Below are 26,410 nucleotides of genomic sequence, written 5' to 3' on the forward strand. Positions count from 1 at the left end.
TCTTTCAAGTAGATCGAGTAAATAAAGAGACTGGATTTCATTAATCTGGAAATGGCCGAAGTTGATACAAGTTTTACATGAAGTACAATTTTTCGGCCCTTCTCATTCGTCAACGTTGCTTTCTTTGCGCGATAATCGACCACAGCGTTGTTCTTATGATACCAAGGGACGTCCTAGGAGGACGTCACAACCTTCATCGATCCTTGGAATCGGAAATCTTTTCTTGATGGTGATTTTATTGAGAGCTCTGTAATCAATGCACATTCTCCAAGATCCGTACCAACAACACCGGAGAGCAGTAAGGTGAAGTACTCGATTGGATAAGACCCTTTTTCGGAAGGTCTTTCACTTGGTTCATGATCTCTTCATTCTGGGCTTGGCTGACACGGTAAGGTGGCCGGTTCGGTGGTGTGCTTCCAGGACTCAGATCAATGGTGTGATCCTCAGGTCGAACTGGGAGCAACTTGCCTGGTAGGCCCTCAGAGAAGCAATCGGCATGAGTGTGGAGAAAATCTTGGCGTTCTCTATCAAGTTTAGACATGTTCATTCTGTGTTCATCATTTAACTCTTTCAAGTAGATCGAGTAAACAAAGAGATTGGTTTTTATTAATTTGGAAATGGCCGAAGACGATACAATAGGGAGGGACTCGCCCTTCAGTTTTACATCAAGTACAATTTTTTGGTCCTGTTTATTCGTCAATGTTGCTTTCTTTGCCCGATAATCGACCATGGCGTTGTTCTTATGGTACCTAGGAACCCCTAGGAGGACGTCTTTACCTTCCAAGGGCATTATGTAGAAGTCCTCGTGCCCTAAATACCCTGACAATGCAACCGAAGTTTGCCAATGACGGGTGTAATAGCTATGTCCCGTTTGGGTGCCGCTAGAACTGCCTCTGTTGGTGGTCCCATCCTGTTGGTGTAATCTCGAGCCGCGCCACCAATTCCGGTGAAATGAAGTTGGCCTTGGCTCCTCCATCGAAGAAAATCAGGGCTTCTTGATCTCTTACTTTGCCCCAAGCTCGGCAAAATTCTGTACTTTCATTAATCAGGATTTGGTCAGTATCCATGCAATCTGGTACCAATCCTGCTTTCATCTTGCCTTTTCTGCCACGTTCCTTTGCTGCTCTCGAACTCTCTGGCGTGTCTTCACTTTGTTCTTGCTGTGCCTTTATGTGGCACTTTGCGGAGATGTGCCCATGTTCCCCGCAACCAAAACACTTCCCTTCTTTGATGTAATTGGCCCTCTCTCGAAGAGTGAGCCGGGGTCGTGTATTCTTTTCTTGGGAACTCTTTCTCTTTCTACTTTCATTATTGGAGGTCTGTCGAGTTTTTCTCTGAGCCAAGATCTCATCAGTGGGGTAAGTCAAATTTTTCGAATGTATCGAGAAACCTCGTTTCGCATGACCCATCAATTCTTGAATAGAATTTGACTTTTGTTCCAGGCAGTAGTCTTGGATCTCTATAGGGAGTCCGCAACAAACTGCTCAATTTGTTCCTTAAAAGAGACCTTCTTAAATGAAGAGGTTGGAAGAAAAGAGTCCCAAAATCTCTCGCAATAAGCGTCGAAATAATCTGCCTTGGTCATTTGAAGATGATTCCAAGCGGTATGTATATCTCGTTTGTACTCCCGAGTCATCCAAGAAGAAATAAAGAGCCTTTTGAATTTCAACCACTTGACTGAAGCTTCCTTACTCAGAAGAAGAGTGGACCACCATGTTCGAGCATTTCCTTTGAAGAAAGATGTAGCCCTCCTAATCTTGGAGTGCTCTGAGTAGTGCCCTCCAGAGAAGGGTATGTCAAACTGCTGAATGAAGGCCAAAGCCCTCGGAGCATCTCGGGACCCAGAAAAGGATTCAAATGTAATCAGCTGTCCACCTTCGTTGAATTCTTTTACTTTCTTGCTTTTGTCTTTGAGGAAGTCATATTGACTCTGTAAAAATACTTCTTCTTTGCATAAAACATTTGGTCATGGGAGTCCGAACTGTCAAAGGATGACTCCTCTGTAGAACTGTTTGAAACCGGGCGAAATTCGGGTTTCTTTTTTTCTTGCCCTTTCCGAAGCTTTGCTTTTGCTTTGTTTTTTACCTTTTCTATCCTCCTCGCTCGAGTCAGAAGAGCTAGAAGAACTGTCAGAAGAAGAGGAAGAAGAAGAACTGGGTCTTCCTTCAAAACGTACTCGCTTCTTCTGCTTTCTTGCAGATGCAAAAGAAGATTGACGGCCCAAATAACCAGGGTAGTCAGTCCTCTTCTTGCGCTTTTTCACTTGCTTTTTGAATTGATTGTTCGTGTCCAAAAGCCAACTGGTCTGTGTCTGAACCACCTCCCGTAATTCTTGTTTTGTAAACATCCTCGGAGTTTCTTGATTGCCGGTTTGATGGGTGGTTTTGTGGCTTTTTGCCACTGAGTGTGCACTTATGCGATGGATTGTTGAGACAAAAATTTTGCAAACTGAGGATCCTTCCCAAATTTAATTATTTGCTTTGTGCACACGTCAACCTGCTGTTGACGTTCCATCTCTTGAAGTTCGTACTGAGTAGGCAGAGGTGGCCCGCATTGTTCCTCTGTTAAATCATCAAAATCTTTCTTCGTGATCTCCTCCCTCATTAGCAGATGCAAAAGAAGTTGACTGCTTCTTGTTGGAATCCATAAGTGTTGCGAGGAAAGGATCGGATTTCCCGGTAGAAGAGAAATCGGCCGCGCTCTGATACCACTGTAACAAGCTTGGGCACCCCAAGTCTAGATTCTACCGCGACACAGCAGAGATTCACTTTAAAACAGTTCACAAAAGACAACACGGCCCGGTGTAATTTCGTGCCAAGAGGTATTGGCCTTAAAGACTGGCGCCCCTTTCGGTATTTATTTTTTTATATTAATATGTGTGCAAAGTACATGAGTACGCGGGGTGTGTCCGGGGACCTGCCACGTCACGAGTTTGTGACAGTAATTTCGAGCCGCGCCGCCAATTCAAGTGAAATGAAGTTGGCCTTGGCTCCTCCATCGAAGAAAATCAGGGCTCCTTGATCTTTTACTTTGCCCCATGCTCGACAAAGTTTTGTACTTTCATCTATCAGGCTTGGGTCAGTACCCATGCAATCTAGTACTAGTCTTGCTTTCATCTTGCCTTTTCTGCCACGTTCCTCTGCTGCTCTAGAACTCTCTGGCCTGTCTTCAGTTTGTCCTTGCTATGCCTTTTTGTGGCACTTTGCGGAGAGGTACCCTTGTTCCCCACAACCTTCCCTCCAAACACTTACAGCTGTTGGTAAAAGCTTAGAATTTATTCCCTTGTTCACAAACATGGAAGAGATAGACTGTTGAATAGATGAGTAACCTCTTTTACTAACGCCAAGGGAGTCCAATGTGTTGAGAGAGAAAGAGAGAGCACATAAATAGAACCCCAAAGTGCATTGAATGCACACATGAGACGAAAACACTTCCCCTCTTTGATATAGTTAGCCCTTTCTCAAAGAGTCAATCGGGGTCATGTATCCTTCTTTTGTTGGGAACTCTTTTTCTTTCTACTTTCATTGTTGGAGGTTTTTCGGGTTCTCTGAGTCAAGATCTCATCAGTGGGGTAAGTCAAATTTCCCGAATGTATCTAGAAACCCTGTTTCACATGACCCATTAATTCTTGGATAGAAATTGACTTTTGTTCAAGGCAGTAGTCTCGGATCTTTGTAGGGAGTCCGTAGCAAAACCGCTCAACGTGTTCCTTAAAGGTGACCTTCTTAAATGAAGAGGTTGGTAGAAAAGAGTCCCAAAACCTCTCGCAATAAGCATCCAAAGAATCTCCCTTGGTCATCCGAAGATGGTTCCAAGCGGTTCTTATATCCCGTCGTACTCCCTGGTCAGCCAAGAGTAAATAAAGAGCCTTTTGAATTTCAACCACTTGACTGGTTTTTCTTTCCTAAGATGAAGGGTGGACCACCATGTTCGAGCTTTTCCTTTGAGAAAAGATGCAGCCCTCCTAATCTTGGAGTGCTTTGAGTAGTCCCCTCCAAAGAAGGCTATGTCAAATTGCTGGATGAAGGCCAAAGCCCTCAGAGCATCTCTAAATCCAGAAAAGGATTCAAATTTTATCTACTGTCCACCTTCTTTAAATTCTTTTGCTTTCTTGCTCTTGTCTTTGAGGAAGTCATATTGGTTGGCTCTGTAGAAGTGCTTCTTCTTTGGATAAAACATACGGTCATTGGAGTCCGAACTGTCAGAGGATGACGTCTCTGTAGAGCTATCAGAAACTGGGCAGAACCTGAGTTTCTTTGCCTTTTTCTTGCCCTTTCCGAAGCTTTGCGTTTTGCTTCGCTTTTTGCCCTTTCTGTCCTCCTTGCTCGAGTCAGAAGAGCTAGAAGAACAGTCAGAAGAAGAGGAAGAAGGAGTGGGTAGTCCTTCAAAGCGTACATGTCACGATTGTGACTATGTTGCAGTGTGGACATCCAAAAGTTAATTTGTTGTAAAACAAAAACACCTAGAGCCGAATGATTTTGCGTGAGAAGCATTGAAAGGCAGCGGTTGCAGATAAGAGGGTTCTTTTGCAAGGTGTTGGCACACACTGCCCGTCACCCCCCGCTCTATCATAGACAAAGATGGTCACGACGTGCATGTGCCTCTTCCATATATCTCATATATAGACGAATGTCTTAAAGAAGAATTACCGACGAATCCTCTCCTTGTACAAGAGAGCCTGACAGAACCCGATCCAAAAAGAGTCAGCATGACTGGATCACAAGATGGCGACGACAATATATTACCCGAGGACCCGATAGCAGTTCTCAAAGCGCAGATGGCAACACTTTCCAGAATCCTCGCATCAATTCACACTCGCTTCGAGCAGATGCAGACGCAAAACACTGCTCAGAGTTGTCCTACTACTTCTCGGACGATTAATGCAGCTTATCCGCCATCTTCTTTCGACGCTTCAGTGGTCGACCAGCAAGAACCACTCAAACATAAGCCTTCGGAACTGAAATTTTCTCACCCAAAGCATGGTTTCTTAGAGACAACTAGACGCAAAGTATCATCGTGCGAGCAGCAAAAGTCTCAGCGTGAATATTCTTGGAAAAGTTACAATTCTAAGGAGCAAACTTCTTATTGGAATCATCAACAACAAAAGCAGCAATATGAAGCTTCCAATAGATCATCAACAATATCAAGATGGGCTTACTTAGTGGCACATATATCCGACCCTAGTCGACTACTCGGTCGTGAATGCTGCGACGCTAGACAAGTTCCCCCTCGCGAGCCATGCCCTACAATTAAGTCTTTCTTATCTGATGGTGGTAAAGTTGAAGATTTATTGATCCTTTCCTTGTGCAAGAGGATCCTTCAGAGGTCTAAGAGGCAACAGCTCCCTCGACCTCCCCCTTCTCAATTGGAAGCCTTAATACCCGCTGAGAAAGCTGAAGATTCAGAAGATGTCACAAAACGGGAGCATACACGAGCACTTAGAAATCTGAAAAATAAAATACTTTGCAAAAGGGAAAGAAGGGAGAAGATCGACACAGTATTGGGGACCAGAAGATGGGCTGGTCCCCCCCCCCCCCCCCCCGTTAAGAGTATTCTTTTATTCAGGGAGAATTCTTATACAAGCACGAGAACCCGAGGAAACCCCTCCGTTCTGTAATCTTAGACCCGAAGGTCGTGCTTTCCCGTAAAGGGCTTGGGAACAAGGCCGTTCCTTCCCGTAAGGGACTTAGGCGCGAATCCGTACTTTCGCGTAAGGGACTTAGGCGTGAAGCCGTACTTTCCCGTAAGGGACTTAGGCGTGAAGCCGTACTTCTCGTTAAGGGCCTTTCCGTAAGACGGGAGATTCCTGCAAAACAAACCACACAAAGCAATAATTCTCAATGCGTATCAACACCTTATACCTGTCGCTCCTTGCTCGGAAAATCGACCTCCGTACTCAGTCGTCACACGAACACTTGCCGTTTCCGTCGCCAATCTCTGCTTCAGAATCCCAGCGCTAGCACTTTCTGCTACTCCCGGCCTCTCCAAAAACTGAACGCTTGCTGCCCTTTTATAGGCCCTGGCATCCGGCGGGAATAGGAGCCGAAAAAGCAGAGCCCTGGCGCCCTAGAGAGAGGAGAGAGAAGAATCGCTGATTCTGGCGCTTTCTAGAGAGAGGAGAGAGAGAGATCGCAGATTTCAGCCCCCTGCGTAGCTTTTAGCGCTGGCTTTTTTTTTTTTTTTAATAAGAGCCTTGCTTTATTTTATTACTAAAAGGGTGGTCACTTAAAAGTGACCGGCCACTTTATAAAGTGTGAACCTGTTGGCCACTTTATAAAGTGTGAACCTGTTCAAACTTTAAAAACTCACTCAGTTAGAGAAAACAATGCTACACGAACACATTCCAAGCGTCCCCGGGTGCAGGACACGACACAGATGCAATGCGGACACAGACTCCTCACGGGAAAACATCTGCCCTCCCGCGATTGTTCTTGCCTTTCGTAAAAAGCTTCATTAAACCCATCTTTATTTCTTGTGCTTGCGTTCTTACGCGTATATTCTTACTCAGTTCGGATTTCCTCCTTAGCCTACGGGATGCCCCCTTACTGACGCACCCGTCACCCATCATGTGACGCATCAGGGGCACTCGTAACCCGGCCCTTACCACCGAACTTACGGAAACTCCTTCGCGATGTTTACCGTCACCCATCAAATGACACATCAGAGTTGTCCGTTCTTGATGGCAGTTCCTATAGCTACAATCTTTTAACAGTTCTTAGTGCACACAATAAAATATCCTAAAAAGAGATTAATAATTAAAAATAAGAAAATAGTCCAATTAGCAACATCCCTCTGGCTTCTAAACAGTTGACCTCAACTGTAGTGCTTGGACATATACCTCCAGTATCTCGGGATAAGCTGCTAATTCCTCCTGCGTCATCCATTGAGCATCTAGATTCGAATAGTTCTTAAACTTAACCAAATACTTCCGTGTTATCTTTCCGGATTTGAGAGGCCGCTCCTGATGACTTACTATCTGCTCCGGTTGGAGTATTTCTTCCGTTTCCTCAACCTCAGGAGGTTCCTCAGCACTAGGTTGGGTTGGAGGCGGTCCCACATACGGCCGGAGTAAACTGACATGGAAAGCATTATGGATCCTCCAATTAGGCGGTAGCTCTAATCGAAAGGTGACATCATTCACTCGCTCAGTGATCTTAAACGGCCCATAATAACGGGTAGAAAGTTTTACCACCTTCCCCTTATGAGACGCTTGTTTCTTAAGTCTTGCCTTCTCAAACTTGAGTAAGACTAACTGTCCCACTGTTAAGTCGAGATTCCTCCTGTGCTTGTCTGCAGCTTTCTTATGCTTTTCCTGAGAGCGTAGAATAGCTCTCCTAACTTGCCCGTAGGCTGTGTCCAAATCCCGGACAAATTCATTTGCTGCAAAGATCTTGTCCTTAGTTAAAAGGATGGGTGGAAGCAAAGGCTTACCATAGAGAATCTCAAAAGGTGCTTTCCTTGTTGATGAGTGTATGGTATTGTTATACGCATACTCGACAAGAGGCAAATATTTCTCCGAGTCAGATTGCCGGTCTGACACGTAAGCTTTTAACATATCCAATACTGTGGAATTGGCTATCTCACTTTGCCCGTCCGTTTGAGGATGGTAGGCAGATGAAAAATTCAGCTTCGTACCAAGATTATCCATCAAGGCACGCCAAAAATTTCCTGTCATGCGAGGATCTCGATCACTCACAATAGACTTAGGCATTCCATGATGCTTAAAGATCTGTGCCAGGAAGACCCTAGCCATATGATCTGCTTTGATCGTTTTCTTGACTGGTATAAAGTGTGCTTGCTTGCTAAACCTGTCCACAATGGTCCAGATCGTGTCATTTCCAATCTGAGTTCTAGGGAGGTCCATGATGAAGTCCATGGCAATACTTTCCCAAGGTTTATTAGGCACAGGCAAAGGTTGTAGCAATCCAGGCATCTTATGCCGATCATACTTCACTTTTTGGCAAACCAAGCATTCCCTGACATACTTATCAATGTCTGCTTTAAGGCTAGGCCAAAAGAAATATCTTTCCATTGCTAAGGTCGTAGGGAGAATACCCCGATGACCCGCATAAGGCGAAGCGTGTGCTTCATCTATGATCTTCTTTCTTAATGGTTCCGCCACACATATGGCCTGATGGTGGTAGAGATAACCGTCCCGAATGGAATAGGGAAACTCATTCTCTCCACGATGTAGCTTTCCCCAAATGGTGGAGAAGTCTGGGTCATTCGGATACAAATCCGGTAGTGCTTCTAGTTCTTGGTGATACACCGAGGTGATAGCGTTCACCCTTGGCCGCCTAGACAATGCGTCTGCGACCACATTCTTACTCCCAACCGTGCGAAGGATCTGGAAGTGGAACATAGACAAAAAGTTTGGCCATCTCATCTGCTTCTCAGATAGTTTCCTTTGCGTAAGAAAATATCGCAAACTCTGGTGATCAGTCTTGATCACAAAATCCGCTCCTAGAAGATAGTGCTTCCAGTTGGATAAGGCGTGAATCACAGCAGTGAGTTCCTTTTCGTAGATTGATGCATGCAACTCTGCATCCTTAAGCCGTCTGCTTTCGTAGGCCACTGCATGGACTTCTTGGTTTAACACTGCTCCGATGCAATTGCCTGAAGCATCGCAGTGAACCTCAAATGGTTTCTTTAAGTCAGGCACTATCAAAATAGGTCCATGGCTTAGCAAGTACTCAAGCCGATCAAAAGCTCCTTGTTGTCTCGATCCCCATTTGAAAGGAATCTTCTTCTTTGTCAAATCATGAAGTGGTCCTGCTACATGAGCAAATCCTCGGACAAACCTTCGATAATACGAACATAATCCCAGGAAGCTACGTACATCATGTACCGTAGTGGGAATAGGCCAATCTTCTACCACTTGGATCTTGGTAGGATCCATACTCACTTGATTGTGAGAGACTATATGGCCGAGATAGTGTATCTCTGAGAGAAAGAACTCGCTCTTCTTTGCATTCACATGCAACTCATGCTTTCGCAATTCTTGAAACACTAGGTCCAAGTGCTTCCGATGTTCCTCTTCTGACTTAGAGAAGATGAGTATGTCGTCAAAGAATACTCCCGTAAAAGCTCGATATGGGCTGAAAATGCGGTCCATCATGCGATTGAACGTCGCAGGAGCATTGGTCAAGCCGAAAGACATTACCAAAAATTCATATAGTCCAAAGGTTGTGCGGAAAGCAGTCTTATGGACATCCTCAGGGACGATCCGTATCTGATGATACCCACTCTTTAAGTCTATGCGACTAAAGACACTTGCACCCTGTAACTTATCAAGTATATCATCAATCCGAGGGATTGGAAAGCGATTCTTGACCGTGATCTTGTTTAAAGACCTATAGTCTATGCACATTCGAAACGTGCCATCTTTCTTCTGCACCAGTAGAACTGGAGAGCAATAGGGTGGAGCACTTGGCCGTACTAACCCTTTCTCTAGAAGCTCGTTGACTTGCTTCAAAATTTCCTCTTGCTGAGCAAGACTTACCCGATAAGGGGGTTGATTGGGAGGCGAGCTACCCGGTATGAGATCTATGCGGTGATCTTCCGGGCGTACCGGAGGGAGTTCATCAGGAAGTGTTTCCGTGAAACAATCTTTGTACTTTTCAATAAATTGAAGACGGTTAATTTCCAGACTAGAGAGAGATCCCCTGCTTGGCGGTGCGGGTTCCTTCCTTGCTTTCTCTTGCCTTGTAGAGGCTTGTTCTTGCCGTTGCTGCTTTAGCGGGCAATCCGGTTTCATATGTCCTTTCTCGCCACAGTAGAAGCATCTTCCTTCCTCTCTGAAAGTTTGAAGTTGAGTAGGAGAAAGATACTTAGTTTGCTTGCCAGTGCCCTCTGGCTTCTTAGAATGATCATCGTCCCTAGATGGAGGACGTTTTCTTCCTTGGCCCCCATGATCATCGTAGACCCCCTTTGTCTTGCACGGTAAGTGCTATGCTCCATTTTTCTGGGCGTCCCAGTTGAGTGCAAATCCTCAGCAATGATTGCTGACTCCATCATCCTCTGAAGAGTATCATGCGGATACACTTTCATACTCTTTCGAAGCTGCGGCTGGAGACCCGCTTCGAACTTTCGTTTCTTTTCCTCGTCGGCAATCTTCATGAAGGGAGTGACCTTTAGAAGAACCGACCAATACTTGTCCACATAAGTTGTTACTCTTTCATGTTCCTTCTGGGCAAGCCAGTCCCATTCCTTCCGTATGTCTTGCTTGAAGTCAGGTGGAAGAAATTGTTCATAAAATTCAGATTTGAAGCTCTTCCAAGTTCTGGCCTGAGAACCTTCCAGAATCTTGGCTAACCACCAATTACTTGCCGTTTCCTTGAGGTGCATCCCCACATGGCGTAATTTGGATCTTTCTATGAAGTGCCCATTGGTAAAGGCGACTTCAAACTGCCTGATGAAGGACAGTGCTTTGGAGATGTCTCTCCGTCCGCTGTAGGTTTCGAACTTGATGTCCTTGTCGCCCGATTTGAAGACTCTCATGCGATGTTGAGACTTGCGACCATGCTTCTTGAATCGAGGCTTATCTTTAGGTTGATGTAGGGTAGTAGTAGTAGCGGCTTCCTTCTTCTGTCGAGATGATCGAGAAGTAGAAGTACAATCAGGAGAGTAGGATGGAGATGAGATAGAGATGTCCTTGCTCTCGTCTAGCAAAGAGAGCGCTTTTTCCTGGCCTTTCCTTGGAGTAGGCCGTTCATTCTGATCCGAAGATCCTTTGTGCACCTCGGCACGTTCTTCTTCTCTTTCCTCCTGTGGTCTCACGCCAACAGTGTTGTCTGGATGCTTGGCTGCATCAGTTCCATTCGTTTTCTTCATTCCGCCCAAGAGCTTTTGGACGTCTGGCAACAGTAAGATTTGTTGCAAATCCGCAAGCTGAGCTTGCACTTGTTGAAGCTCGTCTTCAACGCTTCTCCCTTGGCCCGACATGGTTCTTCCCGTTCTTCTCGGAATCGTCCTTCTTTGCAAAGAGAGGAGTCCGAGGTCTGATACCACTATCACAAAACGGGAGCGTACACGAGCACTTAGAAATCTGAAAAATAAAATACTTTGCAAAAGGGAAAGAAGGGAGAAGATCGACACAGTATTGGGGACTAGAAGATTGGCTGGTCCGCCCCCGTTAAGAGTATTCTTTTATTCAGGGATAATTCTTATACAAGCACGAGAACCCGAGGAAACCCCTCCGTTTTGTAATCTTAGACCCGAAGGTTGTGCTTTCCCGTAAAGGGCTTGGACACAAGGCCGTTCCTTCCCGTAAGGGACTTAGGCGCGAAGCCGTACTTTCCCGTAAGGGACTTGGGCGTGAAGCCGTACTTTCCCGTAAGGGACTTAAGCATGAAGCCGTACTTCCCGTTAAGGGCCTTCCCGTAAGACGGAAGATTCCTGCAAAACAAACCACACAAAGCAATAATTCTCAATGCGTATCAACACCTTATACCTGTCGCTCCTTGCTCGGAAAAGCGACCTCCGTACTCAGTTGTCACATGAACACTTGCCGTTTCCGTCGCCAATCTCTGCTCCAGAATCCCAACGCTAGCACTTTTTGCTGCTCCCGGCCTCTCCAAAAACTGAACGCTTGCTGCCCTTTTATAGGCCCTGGCATCCGGCGGGAGTAGCAGTCGAAAAAGCAGAGCCTTGGCGCCCTAGAGAGAGGAGAGAGAAGAATCGCTGATTCTGGCGCTTTCTAGAGAGAGGAGAGAGAGAGATCGCAGATTTCAGCCCCCTGCGTAGCTTTTAGTGCTGGCTTTTTTTTTTTAATAAGAGCCTTGCTTTATTTTATTAATAAAAGGGCTGGTCACTTAAAAGTGACCGGCCACTTTATAAAGTGACCTGCCACTTTATAAAGTGTGAACCTGTTCAAACTTTAAAAACTCACTCAGTTAGTGAAAACAATGCTACACGAATACATTCCAGGCGTCCCCGGGTGCAGGACACGACATAGATGCAATGCAGACACAGACTCCTCGCGGGAAAACATCTGCCCTCTCGCGACTGTTCCTGCTTTTCGTAAAAAGCTTCATTAAACCCATCTTTATTTCTTGTGCTTGCGTTCTTACGCGTATTTTCTTACTCAGTTCGGATTTCCTCCTTAGCCTACGGGATGCCCCCTTACTGATGCACCCGTCACCCATCATGTGACGCATCGGGGGCACTCGTAACCCAGCCCTTTCCACCGAACTTACGGAAACTCCTTCGCGATGTTTACCGTCACCCATCAAATGACACATCAGAGTTGTTCGTTCTTGATGGCAGTTCCTGTAGGTACAATCTTTTAACAGTTCTTAGTGTACACAATAAAATATCCTAAAAAGAGATTAATCATTAAAAATAAGAAAATAGTCCAATTAGCATCAGAAGATTCCAGTTCTTATGTGACAACCAACAAGCACATAAACCCTTTTTTGACCGTGATCCAGGCAGGAAAATTCGCCTCGTCACCACCCTTGCAGAATATAGTCTTTGTCTCTAAACAGATACCAGATGCTATGGTGAAAAATAATTCTTTAAACTTAAAGACTCTATTCCTTGCCTTCAAAGATGCAAAGGATAAATCAGATGTAGACTCTTGCAGCACGACTTTAGTCGTTGCAATTGAATCTTTGGACATAATTTGTTCCACAGATAAACCTTTACAAATGGACATACCTTCAAGCACTACTCTATCTCAGTCTATGACATCCCTTCAAAAGGATTTTACTATTCCAGACAAACCAATGGAATACTTTGCAAATTTTCAACCAGTGGTCATCACTCAACAGAAAACTCAAGTCATTTTACCAATAATTTCACTTGAAGCAGATACAGATTCAATCTTTTATTGGACAAAGCTCGAAGTTACAAATGACTTTGACAAAGGCACTTATCAAGTTGCAGATATGATCAGTTTTGAGTTTGGCAAAATAGTCATGGTCAATAACAGTGCCATGACGTGGGACTTAACAGAAAGAGCTTTGGATGCAGAAGCACTACAAAAATACATTTCCTTCTTCCCGGAGTTTTCTTCAACTACCCTGGGTTTTATTTAAAGAGGGTGGGAATGCCACGATTGTGACTATGTTGCAGTATTACATCTCTTCCTAGTTGCAGATACTCGAAGTGCCATGCCAAGGAGGACCCCTGCGCTTGGATGGTCACACCCCTTCGCCCAAAAGACATACCTCTTCGCCAAAAGCCACACTCCTTCGACGACTGGTCACACCCCTTCACCTTACGGATGCGACTCTTCACCCAATGGTTGCAGCTCTTCGTCGAAAGGATGTGTCTTTTCGCTTAAAGTCATGTCTCTTCACAAAGAGACATGCCTCTTCACAAAGAGACATGCCTCTTCACTGATGACTATTCAATACCTATAAAAGGAACCCTTGTATCACACATTCAATCAATCAAACACAGAGTCTTCTAAGTCTTGTTCTAAGTTCAGTTTCAGTTTCTTAAGTCTTAATCATGAGTTTAAGTACTTAATTAAGGATTAGCACCTAGAATCCTTATAGTACATGCTTCTTCTGCTTTCTTGCAGATGCAAAAGAAGATTGACGGCCCAAATAACCAGGGTAGTCAGTCCCCTTCTTGTGCTTTTTCAATTGCTTTTTGGATTGATTTTTCACGTCCAAAAGCTGACTGATGTGAGTCTGAACCACCTCTTGAAGTTCTTGTTTTGTAAACATCCTCGAAGAAGGAGGTTTCTTGATTGCCGGTTTGATTGGTGGTTTTGTGGCTTTTTGCCACTGAGTGTCCACTTTAGCGATGGATTGCTGAGACAAAAATTTTGCAAACTGAGGGTCTTTCGCAAATTTAATCATTTGCTTTGTGCACTTGTCAACCTCCTGTTGACGCTGCATCTCTTGAAGTTCATAATGAGTAGGCCGAGGTGGCCTGTACTCTTCTTCTATTGATTCGTAAAAATCTTCTGCGTGGTCTCCTTCCGCATCAGCAGATGCAGAAGAAGTCGAATGATTCTTTTCGGAATCCATAAGTGTCGCGAAATAAGGGATCCGATTTCACGTTAGAAGAGAAATTGGCCGTGCTTTGATACCACTGTAACAAACTTGGACACCCAAGTCAAGATTCAGCCGCGACATAGCAGAGATTCACTTCAAATTAACTCACAAACAAAAGAGAGACCACACGCCCGGCGTAGTTCCGTGCCAAGAGATATTGGCCCCAAAGACTGGCGCCCCTTTCGGTATTTATTTTTGTATTAATCTTCAAGCAAAGTACAACTGAGCCCGCGGGTGCTCGTTCTCAAACTCTGCGTCTATATGCTCTGAGAAGTGAGCCCCTAAGGCCGCTTATAAACATTACAAAGGGTTGCTAAAAGCAGAGCCCCCAAAATCATCTTAAATTAAAGGCAAGAGAATCTCCAAAAGCTGCCAGCGTGATTTGGGGAAAATCCGTATGCTGTCAGTGCAAAAGCGGGATTCTGTACGCTGCTACCACATCAGCACTGTCAGCGCGTTTCGCGGAGATCCGTACAGCCACGTCAGCTTGTTGGCGCATTTTCCGGATGGCTGCCACATCAGCATGTTGTGTGTATGTCCGGGTGGCTCTGCCACGTCACCAACTTGTGACAAAGCCTAACCTGATTTTTCACTTTCTAAGCTTTGGTATGAGCTGGGGGATTCACTCTATATAGAAAAAGGAATGTCAGTTCCGAGCGGACACTCTTGGAAAACCCCCTATTTACAACTTCTAGAAGGTAAAATATGACCCTCCCTTTTTATGCTTGTACGATTTTCAATTTAAAAAATATAATATCCCCAACTTATCATATAAGATTTGAACTCAAGTAGGTCTCCACAACTTTGGAAAATTAGAAAACCTTTCAAAGCATACAAAACTCAAATGTGGAGGGTGGTTCTTTGGAGAAATTTGGAAGAAAAATGGAAGTCAATGGTGAGGAAAATGAATAGCCTTGTGACATTGGAAGGTCAAAAGGTTTTGTGCTCTCTATATAAAGGAGGATGTGTAGGGTGTTTTATTTCCTTGTCTCCTTAGTTGTTTGTCTAGCCTTAGAGTTTCCTCAAGTCTGTTCTCATCATCCTTTCGTTTCTCTTACCCTCAGACTTTGAGCAATGTAAGAATTTCTTTCTTTTGAAGCCATTAGGAAAGCTCTTAGGCACTTTTTTATTTCATTACAAGATGAATCAAAGAGAAATTTCTACCGCACTTAAAAATTTTGACCATTTTTTTTCACAATAACATAGTTTCCACGAAGAAACAAGATAGCTATTTGAAAATCATGTACTAGATAGGAACTCCTTTTGGAGAAACAACTTGGACCTGATACAAAGAGGTGTTAGTACCTATTCTACTTACACAACTATTGTCTCACAACTTGGAGGATACATATGTTGCTTACTTGGGTGGAAATTCTTATGAGACACAATAGTTCCCCCCCCCCAATTTAACCACCCCCGTCCCTTATTTTTAGGTTTAGAGGACTAATTATTGGGGGTCTACCAACTTATACGCTTATGTAGCCTTTGAAAAAATCTCCTTCCCCTGTACTTACGTGGTACGGTAAGTTTTCTATAGTCGATCCCTCGGGGGAGTGAGCCACTTGACCTTGTATCAGTCATTGATCCGTAAGGGATCTGACGGTTGTTGTAGCCGATGCTTTTAATGCAATTGTATTTCCCACCATCAATTGTTGTGCTCAAGTGAAGGTTTTAGATTTTCCTGTCGTGAAAAACAGTACAACACAACACAACACAACAACCACTTGACACGAGGCAATTAGTTTGCTCCGAGACTACGCGTAGGTAGCAAGGCTCATCTTGCAAAGGACTAAACGATAGATTCAACATTCCTTGGGCTTTTTGTCACTGATGACAATGGGAGAATCAAAGACCTACGAAAGGAGCTTGATCATGAGGCTAAGTGGAAAAAGAAGAGGAACAACACAGAAGAAGTGGTGATGGTAGACATGATAGAAGAAGTATACATGAGAGTCGACATGATGGTGGAAGTCGCAGAAGAGATGACGATGGAGATTTCACTAGACATGGTCTACATGGTGACGGAGATCATGGTAGACATGCTCGACATGAGACAAGGTATGAAAGCACCATTACAGAGAGGATGATAGAGAAGCGACCATAGCCACAGAGATGCTGATCAAAGGACTTACAAAGAGCATGATGATCGTAGGGATAGATTCAATAGATATACTGGCAATGATGGCGATGGAGAACACGGAAACCGGAGCTGGAAGGATTGAGATGATAGACACCCTAGCTCTTCAAACGGGCATTAACCATAGGAACTTGAGTTGTTCAATGTTTATGAGGTACGGTTTCACGTGGTTGCTTTGTGCAGCTTGGAAGCTTCGTCATCGAAAGAAAGGGCTTTGTGATCGCCTGTGTTAACTATTGATTGCATGAAAAACGAGCAATCTAATTGCCTCAGTGCAGTATATAGCCTTTACACAATATTTCCCTTGCTAGCTTTTTCTCAGCCATCGTTTTTCCTACCAGCGACCAACGACCAGATCCCTACCCTCCCTCAGCTTTCCACAGATGGACATCTACATACCATCAAATGCTACATCTGCTCTTTGGTTGTGTGTTGCCACCTCTCGGATGGCCCACATGGCTCCCTACCCTCCACACAACTTCTGCCCAATTCATCAAAATCTCTGCAAAATCAACAACCTTGTGAAGAAATCGGTAGTACTCCAAGAAAAAAAGGTATCTCTCTCTCTTTCTCCTAATGCAATAACCTATGCTTGCACCTTGAAGGCCTCAGGCCTTAAGCAAGACATTCACATACGTGACAGATTTACAATTAAATGGCTAAATAGGGGTCATTGGAGAAACATGTTGTACTTGGCAATGCTTTGGTCTGGTATATATGTATGAAAAATGTGGAGCCCTTCGAAAGCACAATAGGCCATCTTAACAAAATGCAAAGCAATGGCCTTTCACCAAATGCAATTGCCTATGCTTGCACCTTGAAGATCTTTGACCTCACGCAAGACCTTCACATAGGTGAGAGAATTCATGATGATACTGCTAGTCATGGCTGTTGGGGAAACATGGTGTGCGTGGCAATGCTTTGGTTAGGCTTGTGTATGTAAAACGTGGTTCCCTTTGTGAATTCATGCTACCTTTTGCAGATCTTGTCGTGAGAGAAGTATGCAATATCACAAATATATGACTTAATGATATAAAGTGATTATAAACCTTAAGCGAGCCACACAGATCCACAATCGGTAAAATGGGTTAACCAAGGCCAAAGACATTTACAGAGCATCCGAGCATGTGCCTAGCTTTGAGGAGAGATTCGAGCATATTGTACAGAATCAGCCAAAAAGACTACATTTAGGACACAACTTACCCAACAGAATTGTGTACATAGACCATGGTGCTTAAATCATGATCAGTATAAACAGGTTTAAGCTTCATAAAGAGAAACTAGTTCGTCTTGGAGCTGCTGACTTCTCTGTAGAGCTGTCTCTTTCTCATCCATCAACCTTGCAACTAACAATTGTGCCTGTGAAATACCTGTACCTTCTAAGGTCAGATAAGCCTGAACAAACAAACTTGTCGATCATCTTAATTTCTTTGAAAAGGACAACTGTTAAAAGAAAACAGAAGGTTGATTTTTGGAATGTGTTGATTGCAAGATATGCTCGACATAGCTGTGGCAAGAAAGGCCTTTTGCCAATGTGTTGATTGAAGGATATGTGCTATTTCAAGGAACCTCAGGGTTGTTTTAACTAGATGCAAAGGGATAGCCTTTCTTTAAATGTAATCACCTATGCTTGCACCTTGTAGACACGTGGCCTTACACAAGTCATTCACATGGATGAGGGAATTCACGAGATTGCTAGTTAAGGGTGTTGGAGAAACATGCTATGCCTGCTAAATTTTATGTTAAAAGTGATGCCCTTATGACGATAGCACATAAAGTTCTTGATGAGGTTTTTCTATAAAAGATCATCTTTTCGAATGCATTTTTTGTAGGATATACCCAACATGGATTGTTTTAACCCAACGTAAAGGGAGTTCGTACAAAAGCATATCGAACAAAAAACTCCCTCCCTAGCAAGCTATTATGAAAAGTTGAGTTGAAGGCTATACGATAGGCAATAGTCAATCCTCAAGCAAGTCGTGTGTGAGAGATCAAGAGTATTGAGGCTATATGCTGACGCATTGACAAGAAGCTCAAATTTTCCTAACAAATAATTAAACTTGATATCTTGAACATTGTTTGCGATTCCGATTCTGTTAAAAGGGCACTTTCACATTCTAGTTTATTTTGATTCATATTCTCATACAAAACTACTCTCCTACTCATCAAGTTTATGGTTCATGCCTTTTGTATTTGTTTTTAATTCTTGTGATGTATGCCGTAGAAACCAGATATATCCACAGTAGCGGGTGTATCGAATGGACAAGCACGCCTTCACCTCGACGAAACTGCAAGGTTCGTAATCTGCATCCAAATCTCCATGCCTATGTGTTTGCTTGGACTACACATAAAGACTACGGGGTAGGGCACGACTTCTGTTCCTTTTAATTTCTACGGAGACCATAGTGCCAACTCTCCACCATACTTTTGTATGGCACGTTTGTGTGATGTGCACTATATGTTTAGTGTTTTCACTTTGTGCCTCATTGCGTGAGAAAATGCTTAAGTATTCACATTGTTTTCATGCAGCTTAACACAAACGACATCCTTTGCCTTGTACATTGAGTTGACACCCGGGCACAATTACGAGGTCAGTAATGCACGTCAATTTTTAGAGTTTGTCAATGCTTTCTGTATCTTTAGATGGAGACATTGATTGAGCCATCAAGGCGGCATGCATATACCACTTCTGATATGCACGAGGAGCTATAATATTGTTCAATTTCATGTCTATTAAATTTTTATCGTTATAATGTCCTCTATTCATGTGTACTAATTTGTATTTAAACATACTATTCCTAACAAACTTCTATAGCAAGGCCTACCAAGCAAGACTAGTGAAGACCGAATGGTGCTAGCATAATCTGGCTGCGTTTAACTTTGGCAAATAACTTAACGTAGAAAAGCAGCGCTCATAAAATGATGTGCTATTTCGGTTTAAGACGCTCAATTTCTCCCCAGTTGCGTTGTCCCATAGCATTGATTGCATGTGCTCTGCGTAGATGTTGATGAGAGGGTCATCTTTTTACCAGTTGCCTCTTCTTGAGTGGTAAGCTTTTGTACTCGTCTTGCCAGTCCTTCATTTAAACATACTATTCCTAACAAACTTCTATAGCAAGGCCTACCAAGCAAGACTAGTGAAGACCGAATGGTGCTAGCATAATCTGGCTGCGTTTAACTTTGGCAAATAACTTAACGTAGAAAAGCAGCGCTCATAAAATGATGTGCTATTTCGGTTTAAGACGCTCAATTTCTCCCCAGTTGCGTTGTCCCATAGCATTGATTGCATGTGCTCTGCGTAGATGTTGATGAGAGGGTCATCTTTTTACCAGTTGCCTCTTCTTGAGTGGTAAGCTTTTGTACTCGTCTTGCCAGTCCTTCATTTTTGGCCTGCTAAAGGCCTTAGTATACTATGGGCAAAGGTTGTCCAATTTTCAGCATTCGACACATGTTCTGGTTTGGGAGTATTATATTTACTTGCTTTTTGTTTCCATTAAGTATTTTCTAATAGTCAGCAGCGATTCCCGGAACCCTATGCACTGCTGCTGCACACGACCATCTAATGGGCTGTCCCCATTCAGTGTCGTGTCAATTTCCCAGGCGCTTGTGCAATGTCACTTTCGTCATCAATGTCCGTTCTCTGTTTGTTTTCTTCCTCCTCCACTCCTGAATCCTCGGCCCGAGTTGCCCAAGAGAGAGAAAAATGTGTGTGTGTGTGTGTGTGTGTGTGAGAGAGAGAGAGAGAGAGAGAGAGAGAGAGAGAGAGAGAGAGAGAGGGGGGGGGGGGGAGCGCACGGTGTGTGAGAGAGAAGAGAGTTCTGGAATTGAGAGGCCTAGATCTTGTGACAACCATAATAAAAACTCCTGATTTGTGGAAATTCCCAAAATACCCCTCAAATTTTGAAAATTCCAAAACATCTCCAATATTTTGTCATAAATTCCCAAAATATTCAATTTTTATAAAATTCCCAAAAGACCCTTGCTCGTGAGATTGAATTTCTCTAACTTTTTGTAGCTTTTCCAAAGAAGACTTATTGTCTATCACAACAATACAAGATGCTAAAACTAGAATTTGAGTCGGTTATGTAGGCTTTGGAGATGAATTGCTTCATTATTTTTAGAAATAGGTGCCCTTTTTTGCGAGGTAATTTGTGACGAATTACGTGCTAAGCATTCAAAAACGGATCTCAATTGCCAAAAAAGAATAAATATTAGAAAACCTTGAACAATCCAACCAAAATAGATACAAGGGATTTTTTGAAATTTGAGGGGTATTTTGAGAATTTCCACAAATTAGAGGGGTATTTTGATAATTTTCCCTAAAAAACTTTTTGGTAGTGTGGCACCTAAACAGGGCTAGAAAAGTACATTTTTCCTAATCGAAGAAAATAAGGGAAAACTTGAAATTCTCTCGGTTTTTAGGTCAAATTTATAAAGCTTTTTTCGGTAATTACAATAAAACTTGTGAAAATTTCTTGGTTTTCTTCAAGGCAAACTCAAAATCTAACCGAGATTTTAGGATTTAAGCCGGTTAAAATACACTAGACCCTGTTTTTTTTTCCTAACAATGCACCTAATATCTTGCAAGTTCCACTAGCAATGCACATTGAATCCCCACAAAGTTTTTAACCTAAGATCAGGTGCTGGGAGACACTGCTCCAGTCTTGCTCGTCAATGGGTCGTCATGCACGGCGCTGTTGATGGGCGAATCTCGACGAAGCTATCCAACGCCACGATGTCGATTGTAACTATCATAGACCATTTTTTTTCCCGAGAAAAAGATCCTTCTATTAGTTAATGAAACTGCCCATAGGGCTACAATCACCTCTACTAGAGAGGGCAACAACAATCATAAGGGGAGACTCTTCCAATGAAAAAACAGCATATGGACAATGAGGCTAAATCAGGAGAGGGGAGGAGGGGAAAGCCACACAGGTGGACGATAGTGCCATCTGAGCCCACCCTGGACCATGGTGAAGAAAGGCCCATGGCGCCAGAGTCAAAGGAAGGCCTCTCTACGTGAGAGTATGGATCAGCTCTAGCCAAAGATCTCAAACTGTCTTTGTTGGTGGTACAGGGCGAGCGTCGGAGATGCGGAAGCAGCGGGCCCGCCAAATGAACTAGAGTGTCAGGCCGCAGATGAGCTCCCAACACTCCTTTCTCTCATTGTACCACTCCTGTGGAGTAAGCTCTGTAGTAGGCTGGAGCGTAGGACGACCCCCCTGGATCACTATCATCCAACTGGTGGAGGATAGCTCAAACTGAACTGCCGGGCCCGTGAGAGTGGACCAAGCAGCTGCCCCCCAAGTATATTGTCGTGCTGTGGAAAAATCTGGCATCAGCTGAAGAACACGAAGCCAAACCTGTTGTGCCATAAGACAGTCCCAAAGACAATGACGCTGACTCTCCACAGGATGGCCACAAACTGCGCGTGCTGCCAAGAGACCACTATGTACAAGCCAGCTCCGCTCCCCATTGCTGTAGCTCTATGTGCAACCAGCCACTGGAACAAAGTGACTCGCCGCGGTTGTCTTTGTCACGTGACACATCCAACCCTATTTGTCCGTGGACAAGCTACAGCATGACCAGGGTTCAGTTCAGTCAAGTGAGTCTAGAATAGGAAGTGATCTGGCACTTTTGTGAGTCTGTTCGCAGACCGTGCATGTCCAAACACTTAGATCAGATGCATATCCTCTGGTTGCACACAGCATGATCATCAGATTACCATCGGAACCCATCGGGAGCATTTTTACAATGCATAGATCTATTTTCCCTATTTTTGACATTTTTCACTTATTATTTTTAAGTGACTTTTGTTGGAAACTAGGTAGGGCAATTTTGCTAAGTTTGTATATATAGAAACCTAGCGCTAGCACTTTTTGGTAGAAGAGGCAGCAGGAGCGCTTGCTCAACAGGCAACTTCTCAACAAGACCAACCCCCGCAACAGACCTAGCGTTTTCAGCCCATCTGAGAAGCTAGCATTTTTGCAAGACAGATCAGCCCTATCGTTTTGTACAGCAGATCAGCCCCGGCGACAATAGAAGATAGCAGATTCCACAGCCACACAGCAGATCAGCCCAAAGTTAGCAGATCTCCACCGTAGGAAGACATTCAACACTAGCGTTTTTGGATTGGAGTTCATTCCTTAGTGTTTTGCAGTTCCATCGTGACAAGATCAACAAGTAGACCAGCGTTTTCAGTTTTCAGCAGTCAAGCATCGCAGTAGAATCCCCTCGCCACACGGTGAGATTCATCAAGGTTTACAGTTTCAGCCCGGAAAATGCAGATTTCAGCTTCTGCGTTTTCAGCGCGTTGTCGTCGTACCGTCGTCATCGACATAGAGTCAGAATTCAGCAGATAAAGATTTGCAAATTTCAGCCTTAGCATTTTCGGATTTCAGCCCGTCTCGTCGTCGTCCTCATTGTCGTCGACATCGTCGGCAAGTCCAAGCATTGTAGAGATTTGTGCAATCAATAGTAGACCGCACTCGCCATAGAGAGTGGGGCCTTCGGAGGAGGGTTTGACAACTTCCTGGTGTCGTATTCTCTTCTCTCTCTATCTCTCAGTCTCAGTACCTTCATTCACAGTGTTCACTTTGTTTGTGTCCATTGCATTCTCTCACTAAAGGAACGGAAGGCTCTCCCTTCCGTAAGTAAAAGGAACCCTTGAGCACAGTTCGGATAACTCATCTTGAGCAAAGTTCAACATTCACTTCCGCTGTACCTTACAGTCTGGCGTCCCACAATCTCGCCCAGAAAGCTGACAAGAACTCAGCTGTGAAACCCTCCTCGTGCCAATGAGCCGCTGCAGCAGCAGGACGAGCCTCTCTCTGTGCTGCAAGTATGTGACGTCCCAGTCGAATAGTGTACTGAAAGAAAGGGATACCTGGATGGTCGGTTGAGGCGAAAGGGTCCCGCCAAAACCACTCTACAGGATCCCACTACACTCGTGCCAATGGACAGCTCTCCCAAGCCCACAGCCTCCGGTGGCCAGTCTCAAGAGCTGCTGGGTTAGGATCTATGACACAAGTCCTCCCACAGATGCCCACAATTCGAATCCGCTGAAAACAACACTCTGCAACCTGTGGGGCCTCTATTGAAACTCGGTGTAAATGACCCTCACCCTGTAGCTCGAAAAAGAGGGAAGGTATATTCTCTAAACAAGCCCAAACTGCGATGAGGACCTCCAATCGCGTGAAGGTCCCCATCCATCTGGGCGTTGTTGACTCGAGAGGTGTGAGTCACTTAGTTGGTACTGCCTCTGTGATGTCTTGATACATGCTCTGCATCCCTATCATGCCTTGTAGTAGCTGGATGCTCTGAAGCTCCTCTGACAAGCCTGAGAGCTATAGCCAGTCACCTACGGTGCGTGCTGGACCCTCTGCCATGGGACCCCAAGAAACATGAGGCCTACTACCAACCAAGTGGCCTCTCTAAGTGCTAACCATGGGGTTCCAAACAAGGGGCTGTCGCAGACGCTCCTCCGTGCAAGTAGGCTGGTGTTGCTCCAGGCCTCTCCTCAACTGCTCCTAGGAGCGGAGCAAACTCACAAAAAAACGGTCCTTCAGTCTCGTGGTCAGGCCAACTCTGCGCATTTCTGTGAAAATCCATATGGTCGAAGGTCTCCAAGGGCCTCCAGCCTAAGGCACTCTAGCACTAAGCCGGTGAAGCAAAAACTCCTTCGAGGGCTCCTCCCTTGGAAGCAATCCTCTGACAACAAACTTCCCAAGAAGGGCTTTGCTCTGCTGTGCTGGGTCTATGATCCCCAACCCCCCCTGAGAACAAGGAAGAGTGATGACCTGCACTGGCTGATGCAGGTACTCGAAAAGATCCAACAAGATGTGATGTACTACATAGTAGCCAACAACACCTGGTTGGCCACTACAACTCTGCCTATCAAAGAAAGTCGTGTGGAGCTTCAATGTATAAGCTTCCTCTTGATGGACAGGAGGAGGGGAGCAATCTGTTGCTCAGGAGACAAGTCCAAACCAACCTGATAGCCCAAGTATCAAACTGCAGTTCTTGGAATCCATCTGAAACCCTCAAGGCTTACCTGGCAGCCAATCAAGTGTAGGAGCACTACCAACCGAGAAAGCCACTGTCTTTCTCTAGTTGATCAGTGCCCGATGCACAACAAAAGGTCTCAAGAGCCTGCTTACACCTGTGAAGGTTGGCCCCCCACTACATCTATTTGGGCTTTCATGTTGGCCTTGAGGTGTCTTACGAGCAGCAATTTGTGCTAGTTCTAAAATCTATCAACAAGAAGCTTTGCCATTGGTCTTCCTTGCAAAAGCCTTGTTTAATTCGTCCTGCATGACTTTACCCTAGAGTCATGTCACATTTGCACTGTTTAGTGTGCAATTTTCCATGGAGTGGGTGAGACGGCTTTAGATACACATGCTCTCGAGCTCATTGACGCACTGTAATCTTGTCGCTTCGAGCAGGGGGAAGTTTAAGCATTATTGATCTAGAGATGTAGAGTAATGCATTGCTTGCCAAGCTCATTGTCCGTAGTTTGTTTCTTGGGGCTGAGCCTTGGAAGCAATTTTTATACCATGCAGTCATTTGCCTCTCCTTGTTTCGGATCTTGTCCGGTGGTGGCTCTAGTATCTCCTAGGAGTGGCTGAGACAGCTTTAGATACACATGCCCTGGAGCTCAATGACGCACTGTTATCTTGCCGCTTCGAGCGCAGGGGGAAGTTTGGGCATTATTGATCTAGAGATGTAGAGTAATGCATTGCTTGCCAAGCTCATTGTCCGTAGTTTGTTTCCCGGGGCTGAGCCTTGGAAGCAATTTTTTATACCATGCAGTCACGTACCTCTTCTTGTTTCGGATCTTGTCCGGTGGTGGCTCCTGTATCTCCCAGGAGCAGATTAGGGAGTGGCTGTTTTGTGGCTGTGCTCGGCCGTATCTGAGGTAGACGTACATTTTCTCGACGATGTACTCCACAGTGTGACCCAACGGTAGGCTGGCATGAGGCGGGACTCGCATTCATAGGGTTTCCCATGGTTAGAGTGTCGAGTGTTCTACAGTTCTGCTACTAAATATGTGTCCAAGGTCACTTTTAGTGAGTTTACATATTTATTAGCATTTATTGGCCATTTTTAGGATCGTGGGGTTTTTGTACTAGGTAGAGCAATTTGTCTATGGCTCTATGTATGTAAGCACCCCCCTTTGTAGTTTTGGCATGTTGTATTACTGAGCAGAGCTTGGGCACTTTCTCTCTCTAGCGTTTGTGTGTGCGGTCTCTCTCTCTCTAGCGTTTTCTGTGTTCACTCTCTCTCTCTCTCTCTCTCTCTCTCTCTCTCTCTCTCTCTCTCCCCCCCCCCCCCCCCCCCCCCCCCCCAATGTTTTTGCCAGGGATCTCTCTCTCCCTCTCTAGCGCTCCACTTCTCCTCCGTTTTGAGCCCCTACGTGCACACGTGCACTTGCAAATTGCTACCTGTGTCCTTTCGGTGGGTGGTACGTGACTAGAGTTCGTCTACAAGATCTGTTGCGAACGATCGGAGATTCATTGGCTCTCGGTTCCTCAAAAGAGGTTTGGTGGCGGTTGTAGACAAAATCATCACCCGATTCACCCTTTTCCGGTGCACCTTTGACACGGTATCAGAGCCACGGTGTGCTCTTGAATTGAATTGGTGATTTGTGCGAGTTTTTGGTGCTGAATTTCTGCGACAAAAAGAGATGGTTTACTGTTTTATTTGTGATTTTCACTCATTTGGGGCTGATTTTGGTTGTAGTAGGCAGATTTGAAGATTTCGCTTCTTCTACCTCGACCTAGCCTCGTCACATGTCTAAGTTCTCTCACACGATGGAGAGGAGTGACGATTCCGACGTGAATTCGATCCGTGATGAAGAAGTACATCGTGAGGTAGCTATCAACGGTGGTGGAGAAGGTCAACTAGGAGTGGAGGGATTGGTCCTAGTTCTACTTTGGCATAGGTGATGAATGAATCAAGATACCTACCGAATTCCAACAAAAACAACAACAAGAAGCAGAAGGGTAAGAAGAAAAGAAACAACAAAGAAAAGAAGAGTGATGCTGAAAAGAAAGCCTTGAAGGCAGATAGGCATTGCAATCACTGTGGGGAAAAGGGCCATTATTGGTGGAAGTATCCAAAGCGAGTTGGAGATGCTTCGACTTCTTTGGCTGCGATGGTGCAATCACTAGCCTTTGTTCATTTGGAGATTCTACTCTCATAGGACTCTCAAGGGACATCGAAGGCTGAGACGGATCTTGCGTGCGAGATGGTCGTGATT

General features: G+C 44.6%; 1 protein-coding gene across 5 annotated transcripts in view; it reads left to right on the forward strand.

Moving 5' to 3' along the window:
- Window positions 1–26,410, forward strand: part of LOC147440462 (GPN-loop GTPase QQT1-like) — a 138,788-nt gene that overhangs the window by 28,790 nt on the left and 83,588 nt on the right. For 4 of the 5 annotated variants that reach the window (XR_015190406.1, XR_015190407.1, XM_086530206.1 and 1 more), the window contains exons 2-3: window positions 18,374–18,444; window positions 18,679–18,739. The gene's annotated coding sequence lies outside the window, so the exon portion shown is untranslated. The remainder of the gene's footprint in view (window positions 1–18,373; window positions 18,445–18,678; window positions 18,740–26,410) is intronic. The other variant, XM_086530207.1, reaches the window with a different exon arrangement.

The sequence above is a fragment of the Adiantum capillus-veneris genome, chromosome 15 (assembly GCF_014529385.1).
Source record: "Adiantum capillus-veneris isolate H3 chromosome 15, ASM1452938v2, whole genome shotgun sequence".
In the NCBI taxonomy this organism is placed as follows: domain Eukaryota; kingdom Viridiplantae; phylum Streptophyta; class Polypodiopsida; order Polypodiales; family Pteridaceae; genus Adiantum; species Adiantum capillus-veneris.